Source organism: Caretta caretta, chromosome 1 (genome assembly GCF_965140235.1).
Source record: "Caretta caretta isolate rCarCar2 chromosome 1, rCarCar1.hap1, whole genome shotgun sequence".
NCBI lineage: Eukaryota > Metazoa > Chordata > Testudines > Cheloniidae > Caretta > Caretta caretta.
The window spans coordinates 219361545-219368998 of record NC_134206.1 but is presented as its reverse complement, the minus strand read 5'-3'; positions in this window follow the sequence as shown (position 1 = coordinate 219368998).

Sequence of the window (7454 nt, the reverse complement as noted above, 5' to 3'; positions counted from 1 at the left end):
CCGCCACTGCTTAAATCCTACTTTTTATACTTAATAAAATCACTTTTGTTTATTAATGAACCCAGAGTAAGTGATTAATACCTGGGGGAGCAAACAGCTGTGCAGATCTCTCTATCAGTGTTATAGAGGGCAGACAATTTATGAGTTTACCCTGTACAAGCTTTATACAGGGTAGAATGGATTTATTTGGGGTTTGGATCCCATTGGGAGCTGGGTGTCTGGGTGCTGGAGACAGAAGTACTTGCTGAGTTGTTTTCAGTTAAGTCTGAAGTTTTGTGGGCATGGTTCAGACCCTGGGTCTGTGTTGCAGCAGGCTTGTGTGTCTGGCTCAACAAGACAGGGTTCTGGAGTCCCAAGCTGGGAGGGAAGATGGGCTCAGAGGTAGTTTCAGCACATCAGGTGACAGTCCCAAGGGGGTCTCTGTGACCGAACCCATCACACTATCATCAAACAATTGCAATCCATACTCGATGAGGACACCACATTGAAAGACATTTTTTTCTGAACCTCCTCTTCTGGCTTTCAACCCCACGGCCCCATCTCCAAGCTTATTATCAGAAGCAGGCTCCCCACAGACCCAGAAAAACCAACTCAAAGCCAGAACAACAGATGCAAAACCTGCAGACATATCTCCACTCCTACAAAGACCAACACCCCCCACAACATACCTTTCAAGATCCATGGGTCCTACATGTGCCTATGACAGCATGTGGTGTACCTTATCCAGTGCACTAAATGCCCCAATAACAACTATGTGGGTGAAACCAGACAATCACTAAGCTCTCGAATGAACTCACACAGCAAAATGATAAAAGACAAAAACACCCTATCAGCTGTGGGTGAACACTTTTCACAAAGCGATCACTCTACATCTGATGTATCAGTTCTCGTCCTCAAGGGAAACCTGCACAGCGCTTTCAAAAGACAAGCGTGGGAGCTTAAATTGATAACTTTGCTAGACTGGCCTGTATAGAAAGCTGCAGTAGGAACTTTCTTTCCAGATCAGAAGATTCCAGTGGGGATGTTGAAATGCCCATAGTGATCCTGGGAGACTCAGCATAGCCCTTACTCCCATGGCCCATGAAGCCTTACACAGGAAACCTGGACAGCAGCAAGGAGTGCTTCAACAATAGGCTGAGCAGGTGCAGAATGATAGTTGAATGTGCCTTTGGCAGATTAAAAGCGTGCTGATGCTGCCTTTATGGCAGGTTAGACCTAAATGAGAAAAATATTCCCTTGGTCATAGCACCCTCCTGCATGCTCCATAAAATTTGTAAAACTAAGGGGGAAAAGTTTTCCCAGGGGTGGAGTGTTGAGGCAGATAGCCTGGTAACTGATTTTGAGCAGCCAGATACCAGGGCTATTAGAGGGGCACAACAGGGAGCTATTAGAATCAGGGAGGCTTTGAGGCAACATTTTGACAATGAGCACCAGGAATATGTATTTCTATACAGCAATCTGCCATGCTTCATTAACTTCAGTTATCTTGTTTTGCCTAAAAATTGTGTTGATTCATGAGTGGGATTTGTACTAAGCAAATGATTGAACTGCATCTATGTATTACTACCAGCATCAATCACTATGTTTAGGACACTAACAAAGATTGGTTCTCTTTCAGAGAGTTTGTTTTTATTAAACACCAATTAACACACACAAAAGGCTTCGTGTGAAGGGAGATAAGAGTTCAGGGCAGTGTAGGCTCTCATAGTTGTGTGTAAGTTCAGTTATTTTGGAAGCTGTCCAAAGAGGTGAAGTGAACAGGGTACCAAGATGTGCTGGGAAGTTGCAAGGAATGTGTGGGAGGAGTTTGCGGAGGGCACAGAAAGCAGTTCTGCATCGGTGCTGTGGGGGTGGGTGAGCATGCATGTGTTCTGACTGCAGCGTGATTAGGGACTTCAACTTCTCTGTTTGCTCCTCCATCATTTTTATCATCCGCTCATGGCCTTTTAGCATGTGCTCCTCACTCTCCTTTCTGTCCTGTCTTTCCTTTTCTCTCCACTCACTGCATTCTCTTTTCTCAGCCTCTGAGGATTGAAACACCTCTCGGAACATGTCCTCCTTGCTATGCCTTGGTCACTTCCTTATCTGGCAGAGGCACTCCACTGGTGGGTAAGGGGTTCCCCTGCAGGCCACACCTGCAGAAGCACAAGAAACAATACACAGAAGCATGATTGTTAGTTCATGCATAGCATTCAATCATTATAGTAAAATACACCCCTTGTAACATACCAATCACTTTCTCACTGACCCTTGGCAAGCACACATCTAGGTGAACACCCTAAACATGGTGAGTTCAGCCTGGGTGGAGGGTGGGCATTCGAGATGGGGCAAGGGTGTAGGTGATGTTTTTAGGGGATCAATGAAGGCGACTATGGACAATATTGTAAATTCTGCTACCATTTTCTACACGCAGGGGTCATTGAAGCTGATATCTCACTCCTGAGAGTGAGCAAGGGTTCATCTACTGCACATGTGTGGGTTCAGACCCAGTCCCTTTGCTGCTCACCTGTGTGCTGCTTTGGTCCCTGCACAAAAGATTGCTGATCTGTGTGGGAAAGGGAACAAAGCAGCCCTTTGGCAGAGGATTGGCAAGTACCTCCAGGAAAATTTCCTAAAGATTTCTTTGGAGGATTCCCATGAAATCTCGGGGTGCATCAACACACTGTTCCACCGCATTGCTTAGCTGCACCGGGGAATGTGGAGCACACTCAAACACAGCTAGTCTTGTATATTTCTATCCCTTCACCCACTGCTAGAATACACAGAGTAAAGAACATCTCTACATCATATAACCGAGCAGCATCAACTCAAAAAGATCACTTACCAGGGCTCTCCTCTCCTGCATCATGCACACCAGAGACAGACTGCTGGCACTGGGTAGACCTCTCTGGAGTGGAAAAGAGGTCCTGACTTTCCATGCCACCTGACAACCCTGCCATGTTCTCCACATCATCCACCAGCATGACCTCCTTGTCCATGACTTCATCTTCAGGGTTGATTTCCACTGTCCACTGTCTCCAGTCCCGCTGAAGTATCCATGGGGGTCTCGGCAGTGGAGGTGGGGTCACCGCCGAGGATGGCATCCAGCTCCTTATAGAAGTGGCAGGTCTTTGGCGCAGCATCAGAGCGACAATTTGCCTCCCTTGCCTTCTGGTATGCCTGTCTCCGCTCCTTGGTCTTCGCTCGGCACTGCACCATGTCCTGTTCATAGCCCTTATCACTCAAGCCACGAGAAATATGCCTGTAGGTATCAAAATTCCTACACCTGGAATGCAGCTGGGACTGCACAGCCTCCTCTCTCCATATACTCAGCAGATCCAACAATTCAGCTGTGATCCAAGTGGGAGTGCATTTGCTGTGGGGAGCCACCATGGTCAGCTAGGAAGACGCAGTGTGAGCTCTCCTGGCTGAACAAACAGGAAGTGGAATTTCAAAAATTCCTGGGCCTTAAAAGGGGAGGGACAGAAGCCTGTGTACTTGGGTGCAGGGCAGTGCAGTTCAAACTGCTGACCAGAGCAGTCAGGATGGGCATTGTGGGACATCTCCTGGAGGCCATTTACAGTGACATAACCAAGCGTGCTGTCTACACTGACACTTTGTCGATATAATTTAGCCACAAAAAGCTCTACACCTCTTGTCGAGATGATTTTATTTTGTCAGCAAAACAGGACAGTTTTGCCAGTGGGAGGAGCATTGTAGTGTATACACCTCCACCACAGGCATTGATTTCCCCAGTTTCTGGGGGGTGCTTGACCCCGACTCCACTCCAGGCCCCACCATCACTCTACCCCTTGCCTCAAGCCTCAACCCTGCCTCTCCCCACCCCTGCCTCCTCCCTCTGCCTCTTTCTGCCCCTGCTGGAGCACCCATAGAGTGGGCACCTATGACCTCCACTGTTTTATCGGCGAAAGCTGACTTTTGCCAACAAAACTGTGTAGTGTAGACAAAGGCCTAAGAGGCTGCACCTGGAGGGGAACCAGGTCCTAATGGCAGATGAAACTCAGATGGAGGAGGAGCTGGGCTAGGAGTATAAAACTAGGAAGTGAGAGCAAGAAGAGGATATTATATATATATATACACTCTTCTTGCTCTCACGTCCTAGTTTTATACTCCTAGCCCAGCTCCTCCTCCTCTGAGTTTCATCTGCCATTAGGCCCTGGTTCCCCTCCAGGGAAAAGTGTCAGTACGTAGAAGTGCTTTAATCAATTAAATTATATTTTTAATAACAGAGTTAGTACAGATGGGGGTACATGTAGCATTAGCTTAGATCCTAGCAGATCTAACAGGAAACAAAATGGCAGATAAAGCTACTAAAAACCTGCAAGAAATGGGAAGACTGACAGAAATACTTGAGTAAACAGGGATTTAAAAAGCCTAGTACAGAAAAACTTAAAAGAGGAATGACAAAAAATCTGGATTAATGAAAAAGAGGAAGAAGTTTTTTTTTTTAATTGTGCCCTACAGTGGAGTATAACTGCAGGGCCTGGACAGAACTAATGAAGAGCTTTTGTGTAGAGTATTAACTGGCTGTTGTGGCTTAACCAAATGTGTTATTCGAGTAAATAGACACAAAGATGGGCTATGTACACTCTGTAAGGTGGAAGAAACAACTGATCACCTTTTGTAGGTACATAAGGGCTTTTTTCAAAGAAAGGGAAAAGCTTTATGAGGAATTCAAACATCTTAAGATAACAAAAGTTACATTATGTTACTTAGGGCTAGTTTACACTAGAAATACTACAGTGCATAGGCTCCGACTCCGTGGCTGCTCTGGGCTGGAGCACCCACGGGGAAAAATTGAAAAAAAACCCAACGGACATTGTGATGAGATTAGTGAACTACATGCGCTCAACTTCTAGCTTTCAACATCATCTTTTTAAAGCTCTTTTACAAGACGCTTCAGCCGAATACCTGTTGCAGCACAATGACGTTCGCTGGTTAAGTAGGGGGCATGTGTTAGAGAGGTTTTGTGTGCTTCAAAAAGAAATAATAGAATTTCTTTCAAACCACAAGACCAACAAGGCTTGCATGTTTCTGGAATTTATGTCTGATGTCCTTCTAGGTCACAGGTAACTTTTCTGTACAATATTATGATTATTTGAATTCCCTCAACTTGCGGCTCCAAGGCCGTGCAAGCAGTGTTGGGGATCTGTTTGGAAAAGTGTGTCTTTCAGAGAAATCTTGTAATCTTTCCAACAGACTTAACAGGAAAGATGTTGCACTTTCCCACATTGTGTATTGTTGGTACAGATGAAACTTCGATGAAAACAATGAAAGAATTCCTAAGCAATCTGATCAAAAATTTTAAAATGTGATTTGAGAATTTTCAACTTCCAAAGGATTTGTTTTTATTTGTTCATGATATGTTTGTTGTCTCTCTCTGCTGATGGACCTTGCCCTTCTGAGACAAAGAACATTCAATTGATCAAGGTGCCTTTCAATTAGAAGTTGTAAGGCTCCACAACTCAGATGTCTTATTTATTTATTTAGCATATGCAATTCAGTCAAGCCAAGCCACAGTGTTCTTATCAGCGATGTTCAGGGCACAAAGATCTCCAGGAAGTTGAATCATTTTGCAGTCCTCAACAATGTGTGTCATGGTCTGTGGCTGCCCAAATTGAGACAGTGGATTGTCTCTAAAACGCCACCGAAAATGTCTTGAAGGCAAAATTCAGAGAAGTGGGACTTTGTGACTTCTGGACTCAATATGATGACCAGTTTCAGAATAGCCAGAATCTGGCCATCTACCTTTTAACGATGTTTGGATCAAATTACCTCTGTGAATCTGGGTTTTCTACCATGAATATCATTAATGAAAACACCACAATCACCTGATAGATGAGCATCTTCACTGGGTCATGTGCCTTGCCCTGACTCCTACAAACCGCTCTTCACAAAGCTTGCTATCTAAATAGAATCATAGAAGATTAGGGTTGGAAGAGACCTCAGGAGGTCATCTAGTCCAACCCCCTGCTCAAAGTAGCACCAACCCCAACTAAATCAACCCAGCCAGGGCTTTGTCAAACCGGGCCTTAAAAACCTCTAAGGATGGAGATTCCACCACCTCCCTAGGTAACCCATTCCGGTGCTTCACCACCCTCCTAGTGAAATAGTGTTTCCTAATATTGAACCTAGACCTCCCCCACTGCAACTTGAGACCATTGCTCCTTGTTCTGTCATCTGCCACCACTGAGAACAGCCGAGCTCCATCCTCTTTGGAACCCCCCTTCAGCTAGTTGAAGGCTGCTATCAAATCTCCCCTCACTCTTCTCTTCTGCAGACTAAATAAGCCCAGTTCCCTGAGCCTCTCCTCATAAGTCAAGTGCCCCAGCCCCCTAATCATTTTCGTTGCCTTCCACTGGACTCCTTCCAATTTGTCCACATCCTTTCTACAGTGGGGGGCTCAAAACTGGACGCAGTACTCCAGATGTGGCCTCACCAGTGCCGAATAGAGGGAGATAATCACTTCCCTCAATCTGCTGGCAATGCTCCTATATTTATATTCCTTCCCCACAAGATGTTGTTTTTCTCCCTTTTCCTTCTCTCAGTCCTTCCCTCTGTTAAAGACCCCTGTGTTATTCTATTTTGGTTCAATGTCCAGCAGTCCTGATTGGAGCCTGTAGGAGATCCCACAAAACACTTAATACAAATAATAATGCTTCTGAGTAGGAGCAGATCTTTCTTTCTTTCTTTCTTTCTTGTGGTAAAAGGGGAATTGAGATTTACTGAGTCACAGAGAAGGAGTCTGCAAGAAGGAGAAAATAACAGTCAGGGATTTAATGGAGTGAGGGAAATAGGATCATGAGGGCTTGCTAAGGAGGGAATATCAGAGAGTGGCTCTGGAGGAAGAAGAACAGGACTTCTTTCAGGTGGGCGGGGATATCTGGTTGTTTGTCAGGTTCATAGGGAGCTTGGGGTAGGGGGGTTATCAGTGGGGTGGAGGTAGGAGAGGGTCAGGGAAGGTACAAAGATTAGACATAAGAGGATGATTTGGGTATGAAAGAGAGCATGAGTGAGGGTAGAGTTGATGAATCAAAGTGCACACGTTACAGAGAGGAAGGAGATGGGACAGGATGGGGAGCATGTATCTGAACACTCTTTCTGGAGAGCTACCCCTCCCCCAATCACGTAAAGCCCACAGCCTCTGAAGTTCTCTGCTTTGTATGACACATTATGTGCTTGTTTCAGTTCCTCTTTTTTTGCAGTGTGACAAAAGCAGGGGTGGAAAGGCTGAGGAGACAGGGAACCACTTCAGCTCACATTTTCCTTGAGGCAAGGTATGTCCTGCTGCATCTCTCTGTCTTCAGTCAGGAGAATACGAATAGGGCCCGACACTCCCAGGCTGGATAAGGAATGGGCATTCAAAGCTGGCAAGCAAAACATAGTTGCAGGCTGCATAACATCTGAAATTCCACTCAGACTAACCTTCTTCCTGTATCCAAACCATACTGGAT